This window comes from Pelodiscus sinensis, chromosome 16 (assembly GCF_052426305.1).
Source record: "Pelodiscus sinensis isolate ZL-2025 chromosome 16, ASM5242630v1, whole genome shotgun sequence".
Classification (NCBI taxonomy): Eukaryota; Metazoa; Chordata; order Testudines; family Trionychidae; genus Pelodiscus; species Pelodiscus sinensis.
The window spans coordinates 38,193,049-38,211,506 of NC_143067.1; the positions used below are offsets into that span (position 1 = coordinate 38,193,049).

An 18,458-nucleotide genomic window follows, 5' to 3' on the forward strand; every position below is an offset into this window, starting at 1 on the left:
GACCAGAACCCACGGCGGTAGGGGCTGTACAAACAGAACAAAAAGATGGTCCCCGACCTAAAGAGAGATGCTCTAGGAATCCTCAGGGAGCAGTTCTCTGCCCTGCATCATGCAGGAGGTCAGACTGGATCCCAACGGTCTAGTCTTCTTCTGGGCTTGGAAACGATGAATCATAGAATCATAGAATACTAGGACTGGAAGGGACCTCGAGAGGTCAATGAATAGAGGGAGTATGTCAGAGGTTAGAGCAGAAGACCAGGAGTCAGGACTTCTGGGTTCTGTATCCAACTCGCACTGACTTGCTGTGCTCTAGGACAAGTTACTACTGGCTTGATTTTCAAAGAGCTTTGAAAACCAGGCCATTTACTTCAGTTTCTCCAATGAAAGAAGTCTATGAAAGACGCTGCTCAGATTAGGAGGCAAGAGAGCATGGGCGGAGGCAAAGACAGGGGAGCATGAAGAAACACCGAGACAATCCAGGAGAAGGAAAGGTTGTGGTCTCCGCACAGCAACTGTCGACCTGTTGTAGTATTGCCTGTTGTGGAGCTGGAGTGCTGTTCCAGGGCTAGCCAGGTGGAAGGCTCTAGGCACTATAGAAATAAAGATAATTCGTACTCCCATCAAGTAAGTTTTCATTTTATTCGTCTCTCTCATTGCCCCTTCTCTCCCTCCCCTTCACTTACTGTAGACTAGAATCTTCCAAAGAGGAAGCCATGTCACAGGGGCCATCTGTCACAAGGCATCAAGTAAGAGAGCAGGAGCATGGTGAATCTGCTTCCTGCGCCAGTAGTGACCCGTATGGATTGGGGAAGGCAGCGGCGAAGGCTGGACGCTGTTTTTTGCATCCATTTTTTATTTGTGAAACATGCAGATTCCGCAGCACCGAATCATCCCTCAAAGTCAATGTCAAGCAGTTTGGGCTGAAATGAAACCAAAAGAAGAAAAATAAACACATTGGAAAATATGGAAACTTTTCAGAAGACACATTACAACTTGAAATAACGGTCTCCTCTTGTTTTATTTAAGAAATAAACAGTAACAAACATTTTAAAACAGTGAACATTGAAACAAAATATTTTGTTTGACTTAAACGTCCCCCCCCCCCCCCACTCACACACCACATGCCACAACTTCTCAACTGGCCAAAATTAAAAAAGAAACAAAAGCCAGTTCAGCCCAAGACAAAGACAATGGTTTCCCCGTTTTTCGGAACTGACAGAGAAGCAAAAAGGGTTTTGCCCGGCTCTAGCTATGGCCTTCATTCAGTTGGGGAGCCCTCTACTGGAGAGAGGGGGAAAGGCAATCACTCAAGCCCACCTTGATACAGTACCAAGAGCAGGGAGATACTCCCAGACTGAGTGCTGGTTTGGTTCTGGAGAGGGCACTCAAGAGAGATGGGCAGATAGAGAAAGGTTGCTAGCAGGGAGAGGGAGAAAAAGGTGACTAGATTGGAAAAAGCTGCATCAGCCCATGGATGCCAACACATTGATACATGGTGGGTAGTGTTAGCATCTGAGTCCACCTAGACTGCAGATGGGCTTTGGGATCTACCCTCACTGTCTGCAGAGTCTTCGTTAACAGGTCCATTTAGCTACAAGCAAGGTGGTGATGATGTCAAAATAAAACAGCAGATTTAAAAAAAAAAGTCAAATGGGGCTATAAACAAAGCAAACAGCTGCTGCAATAAAGTGTGTCGGGTTATATTGCATCCTCTCCAGGATCCCTGTTTTCCTTTCTAAACAGCCAGTTTTTAAGAACACAGTTTCTAAAAGTTTACTGAGCGCCCATAATAGCACATTGTAAAATGTCCCATTCACCTAGAGCCGCCTTGTAACAGGATTTTATGCTGGAAGAAAATCTGGTATAACCGGTAAACCTCTGGAAAACTTGAAACCTATCACTGCAGCGTATTTTACACTGGATATTTGAGATAGTGATGGCTGAGCGTCAGAAGATTCGAAGCTTATCTGAAGGTTTTTAGTCCAGAATACCAAGCTAGAAAACCCGAGTCCGACACATGTTCATCCGGAATAGCCTTGCATATAGTAGCTTCTTGTTATAAACACCTATCTAGGATAGCCTAAACCACGGATGGGCAATAATTTTTTTTTGGGGGGGGGGGGGCTCTCCATGATTTTGGAAAGTGGTCAAGGGCAGCACTTTTAAAGGAGATCAAGTTCGACCCCCTTGATTATACCATCACTGTTATATGGTCACTTTGGATGTAACAGTGAGATTTCCAAAAGACAGCTGTGTGACGGTCCAGGTAGCCTCTAATCAGAGACATAGAGTCACATCATCGGCTAGTACAAACCAGCAAAAATCCACTTCCTTCAGCTGATGTAAACTGGTGTAACCCCGTTGAGGATCAGACCCACTGACCCTAATGGAGCTATGCTGATGTACAGGTGAGGATCTGTCCCCTAGAGATTGATCTAAAGTCTTTTAAAGTTAATAGGAATCTATATCCAAGACCACATTCATAAAGACTTTAGAAATCCCAGCCTGTATGCGGTTCACCGCTTAAATATAGTATTATAAATCATAATTATATAGTATCAGGAATGCAGGGAGGGTGTATTAAACTGAGCAGAACACAAGCAGTGAACAAATGTGCTGCATTCTGAGAAAGAGAGAGCAAGATAAAGCCGCTCAAAGTTAGGTAAGATTCAGTTCAGTTTTAACTGGAGTGAGTTGGTTCTTCTTTTATCAGAACCAGTTTCTCCCTGCATCTCAGTCTGACTTTCACAGAATGGTTATTCATTTAGGCATTCTAAACATGTCTTCATGGCCATGTCTTCACTAAACGGAAGATCAATGCTGCCACAATTGATCTTCCGGAGTTTGACACAGCAGGTCTAGTTAAGACTTGCTAAATCAAACTCAGAAGGAACCTCCTCTCCCAATCGGCAGCAGGTACTCCTGCTTCTGCAAGGAGCAAGGGAAGCCGCTGGGAGCATTTGCTCCCATCGACCTCCCATTGTAAGGATGGCGGGGAAACTCGAAACAAGGTACATCAACTCTAGCTACGTAATTAACGTATCTTGAATTGCGTATCTTGATTCAACCTTCCCTTTTAAAGTAGACCTGGCAATGGCATGACTCTGTGCAGTGCAGTTAAACTACTGTATGTATCTGGGTAAGGCTATAGATTTGACTAGGTTTTATAGTAGCTATTTCAGTGTCAAACCACATTCCAATGCTTTCATTCATGTGCTACACACCGATTTACAAAGACTTTTAAATAATGCCTGAATCTGGGAACTTCATCCATATGAAATGCCGTAACATTTCCCTTCTTCCATTGCTCAAGACTAGTTAGGTCTGGGACCAGTCTGTTGAGTCAAATTTCCTGACCCACTCATCCCTAATTATTCTGATCGCCACAAAGTAAAATAGAATGCAGCATTTTTTTGCAAGCAAATGTGCTTAGCAGACTGTTTTATGCTTCTTTCTCTGCAGCTGCAACATTTTTAATTCCAATGTGACAACTCAACAGGTCTGACACTCTCAAACCAGCATTCCAGATAGTACAATGGCTTTAAGTGGAGATGAAACACATTGACAATTTCAAGAAAACAGCACAGGACATTGACTATAAGGAGGGGGCAAAAAATAATTCCCCTACTACTCAAATGATATGAATCATATGAAAATCTTATTAACAGTCATTGTGCAACAAAAAACATCAGAAGAAATACTTGCTCTAGCAGAGAATGAGAAAATTTAGACTTTAAGCAGCTGTCTGGCTTATATGTGCATTTTTTTAAACTGCTAACAAGGTGTTTTCTTCTTTTCCAACAGATCAGTGCAAAGGGATCCCAAAGCAGATAGAAAATCAGACACTTGCTTATTTTAATCAATTAACAACAAAAAAGTTGCCCTTTTTCTTTTTAAATAAAAACATCAACTTTGTCAAAGTCAAAATTTATCATATGATTATTTGTAGTTTGTTTTCTTTCCCTGTGTGGAAGGGTATGTCTACACTAGCCCCCAGTTCGAACTAGGGTGGCTAATATAGGCATTCGAACTTGAAAATGAAGCCCTGGATTTAAATATCCCGGGCTTCATTTGCATGTTCCCGGGCAGGCGCCATGTTTAAATCCCCTTAGTTCGAACTGATTGCCCGCGGCTACACGTGGCAGTAAGAGGTTAATCTGAACTAAATCCTTAGTTTGGATTAACTGTTACACCTCATTGCATGTAGCTGTGGGCAGTCAGTTCAGACTAAGGGGATTTAAAAATGGTGCCCGCCCAGGAACATGCAAATGAAGCCCGGGATATTTAAATCCTGGGCTTCATTTGCAAGTTCGAATGCCTATATTAGCCACCCTAGTTCAAACTAGGGGGCTAGTGTAGACATACCCGAAGGGAGATTGATATTGATAAGGACAACTGGGGCTGACAGGAGGGTGGAGATCAGGGGAGCTCAAATGAAATATAAAGCAAACTTTTCCAAGATTTCTCAGGTGCCTATTGCATCTTTCAAACTCTCTTCATGAAGGCAGTTCCAGTCCCTCATTTACCTGTTGACTTAACATTTCACCTGTCAGACAGTGCATTTCTACAGTGGAAATAAAAACAAGAGCTCATCCGGTCAGTTGACAAAAATGATGGGCCAAGAATCAGAAAGAAAGGGTCATGATGAAGTTATTGTGCGGATGAAAACCCACTGGTTCCAGCATGATGCATGCCAACTCTGTGCATGAACATCTTTTTAATTCTCATCAGAAACAAAACCGTGTGTTGTGAGAAAGCACAAAAATCTGACTTTTCCCGAGAATGTTTTCAACGTTGACTGTTGCATAAAAAAGCGTCTGATGACCGAATCCACATCGGATTGACTTCTCTTCCCCTTAGCATAACCATGGTGACCTGGCATCTGTTCTAGGATGTGAGACTAAATGTTTCCTAGCTGAACGAGAGTAAAATTCCTTTTTTCATTATTTATTTTCTCAAGGCTGTACAAAATTGCCCGATCAGATATGGAAAGCGGCTAGTGACAAAGCATACAAAACACTGGCAGGCAGAACACAAGTGGTGCAAGAGGATCTGAAGCTGGCAACAGTGTCTGTGTTACAAACAAAGCACCCCATAAAATGCTCCAGATCTCCCTCGCACAACTCCCACCGGCTTTGAAGTGTTGACGTAGCCGAAAATAAAATGTAGCGCAGTCCGAATTATCACATTGTTGTTGTTTTCCCCCTCCCCCAGTTCTCCCCACTTTGATGACTTCTACAAAGGATTTTATACAGCTGAATGGATTTACAAGTAAATTAAACCAAAATGTGGGGTTGGTTTTTTTTCCAAATAAGTTTGGATACTTGCTACTTGGCGCCTGGGAAGCATACAAAGTCTGTTTCCAAACACCCTGAGTGTGAGATGGTGTGAAGCTGTCTGATCAGTAAACAGCAATGAAAACGGATACCTCTCAAATGACTGAGCATTTTTTGCCCCTCCAATAATCATCTCCTCTCAAATTAACGCCCCAGTCTTTGATTAATTGACAGCCTGTATCTGAGATCAATTGTGTTTCTACCGTTCTATGCCCTGCCTCTTTGTCTGCATGTCTCTGTGTGAGGTTTCCAAAACGAAATTGGCAAATTAAGATTAATTTATGATGGGTTCCTTGGCCGGATCTCACTCTGTATTACAGCAGATGGACTTTGGCGTGAAATATTTTTCCTCAGTTGCTATAGAAACATGCCAACATATTTCTGCTTAAGTGATTTGCTGGAGAGCTGTTTGTTGTGTTGCCCAGTGCTGACAGGAGTGAATCATTTGCAGCCTTCAGTCAAGACTGATTAAATCCTGATCTCTGGGTGTCATCATGCTGCTAGCTGCTACTTACGAGAGGGCTATCCTGCTGAAGTCATTACCCAAGACTTGAAGTAAGCCAGGCAGGTGGAAGGTTAGTTATGGAGAAAAGGGCCAAATGAGGAGAGAAAACATCCGGTATCAAGGAAAGACACGGAAGGGGTGGAAAGGGATTTCTAGGAGCCAGTTACAATGGAATAAATCAGCTCCAGAGATGTATTATGGTAAGTGACAATTTTGCAATATTGGTCAAAATGATTCATCCAGTGGACCAAACTGATCTCTTTTGGACCCTGGTGTGGTCACACAAGATGCAAATTCTGGGCAGTTGAGCAGAGCACTTAAGGATAGGCTTAATTTTAAGCACAGGAGAAGGCCCATTACCAGCTTGAATGCTTCAAGTCAAGGAGGCATGGAAGGGTTTTGCAGAGTCAGGGGCGGAGGTCACAACGCGTATCGTCTAAGCAGGTTCACACAAGGTGTGTACAGTGGACTCCACAGAAGCAGCACTGGAAAAGGCCTCAGGAAACCTGAGTTCAAATTTTGCCTCTGCTGCTGGCCTGGTGGCTGACCTCGGGCAAGTCATTTCCCCACTCCATGCCTTAGTTTTTCCATCTGTAAAATGGGGGCAGTGTTATTTGCTTTGAGAACTGCAGATGAAAAGCTCCCTATAAGAGCTCGATATTGTTGGTGTAAGGCCTTAGGAGACCTTCTCTGAGCTATTTCACCAGCTACACAAACACCAGTCTTCAGATTAGACTCAGGCACCTAATTCCAAAGTGCCTGAGAAGCAGAGTCCTCAAGGTGTCCACACAGTTAAACCGAGAGCTGCACTTCTCCATTTGGGAAGTGAGATGATGTAACTGAGTGTGATGTGGTCCAGTGCTTAACAATCTGTAGCACCCGGTTACCAGGCCTCCCCTCTGTTTTTATTCTGCGGGTAGGCCATGAGATGTGTCAGCCAGCGTTCGCACTTTCGCTCCGTGTTTGTGAGGTGTTTTTCGTGTTTGTGAGGTGTTTAGTGGCCTTTTCTCTCAATGTTAACATGTTCTCACTTCTCTCCCTGTTTCTGAGGGGCACCTCCCAGCATGGCAGCTACCCAACCCCTCTCACCTCTGACTGAAGGTTACCAGCCGCCTTTACAGTTAGAGCCAGTACAGCTTCTTGGCCAGCTAGCTGGGGATTTAGGTCTATGGAATAGTTGATTTCCTGCCCATGGCAAGCATGTGAGTCATCTCTCCGAGAAGTGTCACCTTTGCTGTCCCTCCCGGAGAGGTCTGGAAGGGCCAATGGAAGGACCTGATATGTTTAATGCTACTTCAGACACACCGGGTGATTTCAGTGCAGGCGGCAGTGTTTGGAGGATGTAGACAAGATCGGAAGGGTGGGCCTTGAAAGCATGAAGCCAGCTGGTTCTCAGTCACACTGCTGTAACTCTGTACACCAGGGCAGAATCTGGCCCGGGGCTCTGTAGCAGAGGCCCAATGGTATTTGCAGCATCCTGTTGCAGTCCAAGTCCTATAGCTCGGCCTCTGTTCATGGTGGAGAAGCTACTGAGGTCGATGGTAGTTGTCCATGCCCTGAAGGGACTCATGAGGCATGTGTCGTGGACCCTTTTGTGGCATGACACAGATTTTCCTCAACTCTGCTGGCCTGTCGCCCAAGCCCATGGAACACTCACGGCCCCACCGAGTCTCTTTTTCCAGGCAGTTTCATTCTTTGAACACTAAATTCAGGCACAGCCTCAAACACAAGGCAATGTGTCAATCCACCCCGGGCTATAGCTCCCAGGGACTGCCCTGTTGCCTCTTGGACTCTTCCAGTAGGCTCTGAGGCAGGAGAGACTGTCTGCCTCGTGACGCTCTTGGCCTCTGAGGATAGGACGAGAAGCAATGGGCTTAAATTGCAGCAAGGGAGGGTTAGGTTGGACATTAGGAAAAAGTTCCTAACTGTCAGTGTGGTTAAACACTGGAATAAATTGCCTGGGGAGGTTGTGGAATCTCCATCACTGGAGATATTTAAGAGCAGTTAGATAGACATCTGTCAGGGATGAGCTAGATCAGTGTTTCTCAAACTGTGCTCCGTGGAGCCGCAGGACTCCGCGAGACATCTCCAGGGGCTCCATGAGGTTGACAAACAGGAAACATCGATAGGTACAACACATACAATCAGTGGACCGCTGGGGCTCCGCATAAATTTTTACGCATGCAAAGGGCTCCAGAGCCTAAAAATTTTGAGACCTGCTGATCTAGATGGTGCTTGGTCCTGCCGTGAGGGCAGGGGACTGGACTCGATAACCTCCTGAGGTCCCTTCCAGTTCTAGTGTTCTGTGATTCAACCTTCCCCTTTCCTATAGACGTGGCCTTAGTTCTGAATGTGGATGGAAACTACTCACGTAGTGCAGTGTTTTCAGGATCAGGCCTATGGAGCGCTGGTTTGAAGCCTTTCCTTTGAAACATTAGAAGTTTAAGCGGAGGGAGCAGGACGTTTTATGAAATCTGCAACTGGAAAATAGAGGTCCAAAGGTTTCACAACTGGATCCTTTCCTTTATCCTTCCCTTACAACCCAGTCAACATTGCTCCATTGGCTTTCCGAGACCACCCACTGAGGTCTCTTCCCTCGCCCCTTGGCATCGCTGATGAGAGGAATGCAGCCCCTTTAGCAGCTGAGGGAGAAAGGGGCTCCTCTCTTAGTGCAATGTGTTTGGTCTCAGCGATTTCATGAGGCATGTTTCTGTATTCACTCAAATTGTTTCCAAGACGACAAAAGTCAGGCTTGTCAAGTAACCCGACTACCAGTTTTCCACGTCAGGCTGCTTTTGTGGCTCATGTGGTTAAATGTCGCTGTGCTACTGGCAATGGAAATTTCACAAGGGGAAAACCATGAACAATGGCGGCTTGTGCCAGGGTAGAATTACATTATTTTCTCAGCATTTGTGGGCAAAGTTAGTGGCACTTTGCACCTGCAACCTCTTCACTGCGATGTGGAAAAGGAGCACTTGTTGCACAATAATTGTGGGAAGCAGCCAGGTGGCATTCCACCGCTCTTGGATCGTGCCTGAGAAACAGGCTCTCTCCTCCGTAGTCCTATTCTGCCAGGCATTGTACAAACACAATCTGAGTTCAGCCCCTAGGCTCTGGTGGAGTATAACTAATAAAACTATCTATGTGGTTTAGAAATGTGCAGCTGTCTGTCTGTCTGTCAGTCCCAGAGTCTGTTTGGTCAAGAACTCCTCTTGAATGGTAAGAGCTAGGATGACCCATTTCAACAGGCAGCTTAAAGTAAGGTCAGGGTCTAGTGGTGCCAAAAAAATGGGAAGTGCCAAGAATGGGACTATTTTCCATACCATGGAAAAGGAGGGGACATAGAGGAGGGACGTGATACAGAGAGTGGCCATGGGGGGCAGCAAGCACAGGGGGGAGCTATACTTCAGAGAAACCACTTAGGCCAGCTGCACGTGGGAGATGGGCAAGAGCACACAGCATGATCCTGGTGAGCTCGGGCAGCTACAGCAACAAGCTACTCTTCCGCTTCCCCTTGCAGCGGGGTCTGGCCAATAAGTGACAGCGCAGGGCCGCAGGCTGGGCAGCCGGGCGCACAAGGGCTGGGTGCCAATAGCCAGGGAAGAGCGAGGCGAGGGTTGGACTCTCCTTGGGTAGTGCTGAGGGTGGGGACAGCTCGGGAACCAGTGTCCAGGCGCTGGGGGTGGGGTTCCTGAGGCGAGGAGAATGAGGTGGGAGGGAGGTGAAGAAGGATGATGGCTCTCATAAAGCGGGCAAACTTGGAGAAGTGGTGGGTTATTCATTGTGTGCGGACAGATGTAATGCAAAATGGCACGTGACTGTGTAAAATCAATTGCCACAATGAATATGCAACTGTTTCTATGTCGGTCCAGCAAAAAATGTTGAATGAGTTTGCCAGTCTGCGGTATAAAAAAGGTTGGAAACCACTGTTCTAGACCTTTCATCATTTGCATCGCTCTTCTCTGGACCCTCTCCAATTTCTCCACATCTTCCCTGAAATGTGGTGCCCAGAACTGGCCACAAGACACCAACTGAGGCCTAATGAGCACAGAGGAGAGCGGAAGAATGACGTCTCGAGACTTGCTCAGCACACTCCTGCCCATGCCTCCCAGAATCATGCTTGCTTTTGTTGCAACAGTGTCACACTGTTGACTCATATTTAGTTCATGGTCCACGATGACCCCTAGATCCCTTCCTGCAGTAGAACAGAATATTGCTCCTAACTCTGTGCAACAGCGTCAGATTGTTGACTCATGTTTAACTTGTGGTCCACTTTGCAGATCTCTTTCTGCAGGATTTCTTCCGAGATGCTATAGAAGATCAGTGTTCAGATAATAGCAGCCCTCCTCATCACACTGGCAGTCCTAGAATCTGAAATCTGATGGTCATCTACAAAGTCGGAAGCTCCCGCTCGTTTCCCAAGGTGCAGGTTGGTGGTTTTTATAGCAGGGACACCAGACACGGGGAGTCAAGGCCTCAAAGCACTGTAGGGGATTCTGCCACACATCTTTCATTAATTTTAATCCACTTGAGCATAGATCACCAGTTTATTCCACATATGCCACCAAACTAGCCTCAGACGATGACAAGACCTGGCAACCGTGTTTCTTCTGTTCTCCTAATTTACAAATGATTTCACTATGGCTGTGTTCAAGCCACTCGAGTTTGCTTTTCTAGTTGCACAAAAGCTTAGGAAAGCGATGGCTTGGTCTCATATAATCTAATATTCGCACCAGAAGTGTCATCCGAGATGCACTGCTAATTGAGGCGACAGTCACACAGTTTCCAAAATCCATTGCCAACGCCCCAGCATAAATGGAACTGAGCGAGTCACACAAGGATTTCTGCCTACAGGCTGAATGCCTGCCAGGGCTTCGATAAGAGAAAGTTACATTCTCACTCTGCACCCAGACACTATTGTTTTGCAGTAGCCTAATTATTCTAGGTCTGATGCCTCTCCGTAAACGGCTCCCTCTCCAAAGATCCAGTGGTTTCTTCAAGTCCTCCTCTTGATTATAAGCACTATACTTATCCAATCGGGGAACAATAACATTTACCTATCATAGGCAAGGAGGCCGACAGCTTCCACAAGCCCCCTGGCAAGGTGTGTGCAGGAGAGAGGGAGTCTGGTTCCTCACCCTCAGAAGGGGCAGGGCCTTAGGCAGAACAGGCAGGCCGGGGCAGCCAATCGTTAACACCATCTGATCTGCAGCGCTATCCTCCCCCAGCCATCAGTGCGACAAAGGAATTTCACAAGCCAGGTACAGAAAGAGAATGTGGAATTGACCTTCATATGCAAATTTGACAGTTTCTCCGGGGCTTGAACAAAGACTTGAATTGGATGGCCCATTATAAAACCCATTTTCATTACATTCAAGACCCCATTGACCTCAAAAGCTAAGTATGGGACACTTCCAGCCCCGTACTTCCTCAATTAGCCTCATTAGCACCACACTATAATTTACAGCTACTTTTTTCCTCCTCTCCTTTCTTTTTCTGGTATTAATTGTGACCCCCCCCCCTTTTTTTTTTCTCCACTCAAGACCATCTGAGGAAGTGAGTTTTGCCCACAGAAGCTCATGATACTATATAGTTTTGTTAGTCTCTAAGGTGCCACAGGACTACTCATTTTTAGAATACCACTGAGGCACTGAGAACAGGTAGCACAAAAGAAGCACTGTTGACCATAGGAAACCCAGTTGCATGGGCACGTTCCCTTTTCCTGTGCATGGTTTATATACAAGCAGGGGACCAATCAGACCACCAGAGTTCCACCAATTAGATCCCAGGATGGGCTTCATCTGTCAGAATTGAGCTTCTCATATTGACAACTCTACTATGACTGCTTGGTGGTAGAGTGGTGCTTGGTGGTAGAGTGGTGCCTATACACCTTAAGGAGAGGGGTTGGCGACCCCTGCTGTCTCGTAAGATCTTTTAGTGCCTCCATGGAAAAGTGGTTATATTTCAGAGGTTCTGAGCATCCACAGCTCTGACTATGTTCTTCTGGAGTTATTGGTGATCAACACCTCTGAAAAAGCAGGCACAAGATGCCTTGGATTGAGTATCTAACTATTAATAAAGAAACCCAGAGGACTCTTGTGGCACCTTGACCCCTCAATGTTTTTGCTGAAACAGACCAGCACAGCTCCATCTCTGAAACTTGTCACCTAATTATTAAGGCTTTGAGAATGCCACTCCAATAGCCATGCAAACCAGCTCACACAAAATAAGAAATCAAACCTTCCTCCAACATTCAAATTGAGCCCCAAAAGAACATGTTTGGGCTGTTTGAGATGTGGTACATTTTTCATACTTCTCTGCTCCCTTCTAGTTCCATCTCAGAAGCTTTACAGGATCCTAGGCATCTGCTCACATTCAGCATTGAATTCCAGAACTGAACCCCTGGAGTTTGATTTGCTGGGGTTGTTACGGGACTCGCCCCCAGTGGCTTGCTTCAGAATTTGAGTTCCAGGGAGAATTCCCTGCACTGCCCCTTCCCCTTCACTCACTGAATGAGGCATGAGTCTTGGGGGGAAATAGTAGGTAATTATATAATTACAGACAGTAACATAATTCAAGTGTGTAGGAATTTCCCCAACAGAACTTTTTTTGTAAATGGAAAAAGCCAATTCATCTGGCCAAAACTATCAGCAGGAAAGGGTCAGTTTCAGCAAATCAGGGACACTCAAAAACATTTTGAAAAAAGTTTTGAATTTGTCCAAGTGTCCTTCTGATAATTTGAAGTTTCAGTTCGAGTTCAAAGCAACTTTTCATTTAAGAAAACGGTGCGCGTTATTTTTAAAATGGCGGACAAAAGCTAGTTTTAAAAAATTTGAATCAGCCCAATCTGATTTTTTCCAGATTAATCACTTTGTGGGGGAAAAAAAATTAGATCAACCTTTCATCCAAATTCTAGAAGGGAGATTTCTTTTGGGGGGGACGGGGTGGAATCTCAAGAATTCATTCAAGAGGGGAAAATATTTCCTGCCCAGCTCTCATCCTAATGCATGTGCACAAGGGGGCCAAATGAAGCTTGCACTTGATTTACAGATGTGCCTAAGTCAAGTAGACACCTAACTCCATTGAATGTCAGTGAGAGGCAGGCACCTAGCCTGCCTTTGGATGTACCTCTAGATACCTATCTGCATCTTTAGGTGCCTAGAGATCTTTGTAAACTTGGCTCTTTGTGCTGAGTGTAAAGAGGAGACAATACCAGTCTACTTCTTAGGAGGCTTTGCAAAGTCCTTAAATAATCTCACACTAAGTGCAAAGCACAGGGACAATGACTTGGTACCACCCCTCTTCCCCCCAGTTCAGCTACAAGTGATGTCCAGGATGGTGACTAGCAGTGGATACTGCAGCATTCTCTTTGCCCACAGAAGAAGTACAACATAGGCAGGAACATCGCAAGCTTCCCCCATGCTCATGTGCCTCAACCTTGTCCCACCTCTGGCAGGCTGGGCACCTAGCCTATTCAGAGCCTTCGATGAGACTGCTAACGAGGCTCCAAGTCAGAGGGTGGTTTAAGTGTGCTCAGCACCCTGCACTAAAAAGCAGATCAAGACTCATTTCACACAGGTGACCAAACAGATTGGAGAAGCTTCGGATCCACCCCAGCTTTAAACTACAACTCGGAGATGGACCATGTCATATCCAATCCCAACCCCTGGAGCCATCCATCCACTGAAATGTCCAAGACATCTTAGAACTAAGGGTATGTCTACACTACCACCCTAGTTCGAACTAGGGTGGTTAATGTAGGCAACCGGAGTTGCAAATGAAGCCCGGGATTTGAATTTCCCGGGCTTCATTTGCATGTTGCCGGGCGCCGCCATTTTTAAATGTCTGCTAGTTCGGACTCTGTGCCCATGGCTACACGCGGCACGAACTAGGTAGTTCGGATTAGGCTTCCTATTCCGAACTACCATTACTCCTCATGGAACGAGGTGTACAGATAGTTCGGAATAGAAAGCCTAATCCGAACTACCTAGTTCGTGCCGCGTGTAGCCGCAGGCACGGAGTCCGAACTAGCGGACATTTAAAAATGGCGGCGCCCGGCAACATGCAAATGAAGCCCGGGAAATTCAAATCCCGGGCTTCATTTGCAACTCCAGTTGCCTACATTAACCACCCTAGTTCAAACTAGGGTGGTAGTGTAGACATACCTTAACTTACTGTGACTGGCTGCTGGCTTGGTGGTTCCCACCAAGATTTTGGCCACTGTTTTCAAAGAAGACTTACAGTTAAGTGCCCAGATCTTTATTAAATGTTAATGGGAACTGAGTGCCTAACTACCTTGGGCTCTTTTACTTCTTCACACAACCTACAGTCAATCTTCGGAACTCCTTGCCAGTGAATGTGGCAAAGGCCAGGACTTTAACAGGGTTCGAAAAAGAGCTAGATACACTCATGTAGGATAGGTCCGTCAAGGCTGTTAGCCAAGATGGGTAGGAATGGCCTCTGTCAGAAGTTGGGAATGGGCAACAGGGGAGGGATCACTGGATGATTATCTTTCTGCTCATTCCCTCTGAGGACACCTAGCATTGGCCACCGTCAGAAGACAGGATCCTGGGCTAGATGGATCTTTGGTCTGACCCAGTATGGCTGTTCTCAGGTTCTTCTATTCTTTTGAAAATCTCGGCCTTTCTGACTGAAGAAGGGCACTTGGAGGAATAGGATATTTTAGTCTCAATCCATCTCTCCTGGTTTCTATTGCTTAAATCAGTGTAGCAGCTAAACAATCACAGGACCAAGTTTCCTTACATAGCCACCACCATCTTTCCAAGAGTCAGCCATGGGGCTACCTTGGGGCTCTTCCTAAGCCATCATAGTGGAAACATGGACTCCACCAGATTGTTCTCACGGCACGCATGCTGCACACCCCACCTGTTCTCATGGAATAGGTGGGGTGGGACAATTGCAGACCTTATGAGTGCCAGAAAGGAGCTCGAGGGGTTTGCCTGTAGTAGTGCTATGGGAAAGGATTCTGATTCTGCAATGAACCTCTTCGCTGAAGGCCAAACTCAGAGATGATTTATAAAGGGGTGCAAATGCCATAGGAGGAAGCCTAGACGCTAGAGAATGGTGGAAGGAAGAGAATGTGGACCAGATTTTCAGCTGGTGTAAACCCCACTGAAATCAGTTCACATCAGTGACAGAGAGATATCTGAGGTGAGATGTGTATCTTTAGTCTACATCTCCTTGCACTTTGTTACTTATGTTTGCAACTCCTCCCCAGTCGCCTAGCACCTTAGTAGCAGAGCGACACTAACACAGAGTCCCTTAAAAATAAGTAGACCAGGTTCAGAGGTGATCTGTGATGTGGTATAAACTAAATATCAAGGGTGACTTTGCATCAATGCTTCCTCTTTTGCCGATGGGAGCGGCTCCATTGGCTTCATTAAAGCTACCCTGATTTACACCAGCTGAGAACTTGGCCCTGGAGTGTAAGGGCTTGTCAAAATAGACACTCACTTCACAGCAAGCCAGGCTGTAGTCTGCCCCACACTAGCCTGCCCTGCACCAGGTGTCCCTGTGGTGCCCACTGCAGCACACGTCTGCTCACTACTGTGCCTTGATTCTCCTCACTTTTGAACAGGGAGTAAATTAAAGCACACATTAGTGCATAGCCCCTTTGCACGCAGCAGACTAGTGCAAGGCTGATTTATACCGGGACAGGCTGTGAAGTGAGTGCTCATGTAGACAAGCCCGAACACAGCACCAGAGTCTAAGCTGATGTAACAGAGGGCCAGATTCTCAGCTGGTGTCTACACCAGCATAGCACTACACTGATTGACACCAGCTGAGAAGGCCTCATGGTGTCCATAGGGTGCCTCTCATCCAGTGCATGTTTCTCCAAAGTGGCCCTACAAGTGCCCAGAGTACCACAAATAACATCGGCTTAACGTCACCTTTGAACGTGGCCGTCAGGAGGACAGGATACCAGTGTCTGGTATAGACCAGTGGCTAGTGGTCCCTCAAGCTATGACTTATTTCTACATGGTAGGGGAGCCAAGTGTGCGAAGAGCAAGGAATTAAAGGGAGTGAACCTTAAACCTTGTTTCCTCCACACTGGTCCTTAAAATTCCTCATTCAGCCCTTGAAAATGTTAAATCAAGTATTATTTATGAGGTTCCCTGGTAAAAATATAGCCCTTGTGCAATAAATTACGACCAGCAAGCAAATGTTTGATTTTTTTTCCGCAAACTCAGGCTCCACTCCCTCCTATTAACTCTGTCATCCCTACAGTTGTCACCAGGGTTTGTTTTCAGGAGCATTTGATTTCATCCGTTTCCCCTGGCTGCCAGTTGAAGATGCCAACAGCCATGAATAGATGAGTCACAGCCCCAGAGAAGAACCTTGCTTAGGATGGAATAGTCTGAAAAGTATTTTATGGCAAGAGGCGGGAAAATAGACTTTCCCGGTGAATTCTGCATGGTTTCCTTGTGGGCAGTAGAGAATAGACTTTTCATCCCAATCTTGCAGAGACATCTGTGCACGCCATTATCACCTGGGGTCCCACTGAAATCTCAGGACTTGATGAGAACTGAGGAGAATATGGGTTAGAGGAAGCCTAGTGCAAGTTCAAGATTCCAGATTCCTTTAGACCTCAGACCCACAGGCCACACCTCATCCTGTCTCCTACTACACAGCAGAGTTTCTCATATTTTTGTAGGACTGAAGCTCATCCAGCTGTGTCCGAGAACACCATCCAGCTGTGTCCGTGAGCACCATCCAGCTGTGTCCATGAGCACCGTCCAGCTGTGTCCGAGAACACCGTCCAGCTGTGTCCGAGAACACCGTCCAGCTGTGTCCGTGAGCACCGTCCAGCTGTGTCCATGAGAACCATCCAGCTGTGTCCATGAGCACCATCCAGCTGTGTCCGTGAGCGCCTTCAACCAGCAGTCAGAGAAAACCAAAGCAAACACATGAGTTGGATGGTGTGGATGGAAGGTCCACAGGCATGACTCGACCCATTATTTGAAAAATCTAGAGCTTCTTCCCTGTGCAATTTGTGGCTCTTAATTTTTGTAAGATTGTCTTCAATTCATCTAAGCCAGCGTCAGGCTGAAGGAGGCCAGAACATTTTCCAAACACGTAGCTCCACAGCCCGATGCTGCCCTCCCCACACCTTGTGCAATGTATCTGTGATGTAAAATGGAAACCACCTGAGGGCAGGCACAGTGGCTATAAATGATTACCCCAGCCGCATCGGCTTGGAGAATCTGGTCAATTATATTTACCAGCTATCTACACAACCTGCGGTCTGGGAATGGGGTCAGGCCAGACCTCCCCAACTCTGCTCTGTCTCAGGAAGCCAGGTCCCTCCTCCTCCCCAGCTGGAGTAAGAGTGAATGATTCTCCTCTCAGGAGCCTTTATTTATACAGTCCTCAGCTGGGTCCTAATTGGCTGCTGTCTACTGCAGCTGCCTGTTCCACAGCCCCAGCCCTCTCCTAGGACTGGAATTAACCCTTCTTAGGCCAGTGCTGGGCAGACGCCCCATCATACCGCCTCATTCTCAAAAGCAGCAAACAAAATGCAGGAATAGCAGGGACTGATCTAACACCACTGTTTAGGTTAGCACAGCAAACAGCAGCCTCGGAACTGTCTGTCAAACTGACAACGTGTCCTATTGCAGCAGAAAAATAAACCTTTCCAAATCTCAATTGGCTGAGAATAAACTATTCGCTCATCAATCTTTCCTTAAACAACTCAGCCAAGGACAAATCCTAGATCAAAGCCAGCTACTCCTGTGTCCCAAAGACCTCTTAATGCCAATGGACACATGACACAGAGGTACACGGGGGAACAGGGATCCCATGGGTTCTCCAAAAGGTGTCGGGTGTCTAATGAAAGCCTACATATCTCACTGGTCATAAGAACATAAGAACGGCCATACTGGATAAGACCAACGGTCCATCTAGACCAGTGTCCTGCCTGCTGACAGTGGCCAATGCCAGAAGCTCCAGAGGGAGGGAACAAAACAGGTAATCCTCACTTGATCCCTTGCCTGTCACCCATTTCCAAACAGAGTCTACAGACACATTTCCTACCCATCCTGGCTAATAGCCATTGATGGACCTAACCTCCATGAATCTATCTAGCACTTTTCTGAACCCTGTTAAAGTCCTAGTCTTCACAACATCCTCTGGCAAGGAGTTCCACAGGTTGACTGTGCACTGAGTAAAGAAAAACTTCCTTTGTTTGTTTTAAAGCTGCTGCCTATTGATTTAATTTGGTGATCCCTAGTTCTTATATTGTGGGAATAAGTAAATAATTTTCCTTATTCACTTTTTTCACACCAATCATGATTTTATAGACTTTTATTATAACCTCACTTTGTCTCCTCTTTTCGAAGCTGAAAAGTCCACGTCTTTTTAATCTCTCTTCATATGGAACCCGATCCTATTACCATAATCATTATGAGGCGCACATACAGAAAATGTGTGAGGCCTTAGGTATATGCACAAAAACAAGGTTCTCTGTGTCTGGTTAAAACAAGTCACAGGTGACATGTCTGCAGGTGCTTCTCCAGTTCTCCAGACAGAGGGTGGAAGACATTTATCATCCTGGTGGACTACTAGGTTTTGTAGATCTCATGATAGACGCCTTTTGG

The 18,458-nt window shown here is 46.0% G+C and overlaps 2 long non-coding RNA genes across 2 annotated transcripts in view; one reads left to right on the forward strand and one right to left on the reverse strand.

Annotated features, from left to right (window-relative positions):
* Window positions 1–620: 620 nt before the first annotated feature.
* LOC142818700 (uncharacterized) overlaps window positions 621–18,458 on the reverse strand; it is a 28,448-nt gene continuing 10,610 nt past the window's right edge. Inside the window, exon 3 of the long non-coding RNA XR_012896296.2 lies at window positions 621–920. This is a non-coding gene — a long non-coding RNA (uncharacterized LOC142818700). The remainder of the gene's footprint in view (window positions 921–18,458) is intronic.
* On the forward strand, window positions 5,869–10,270 carry LOC142818701 (uncharacterized). Its single transcript, XR_012896297.2, has 2 exons — window positions 5,869–6,041; window positions 10,122–10,270. It is a non-coding gene; the product is annotated as an uncharacterized LOC142818701 (long non-coding RNA).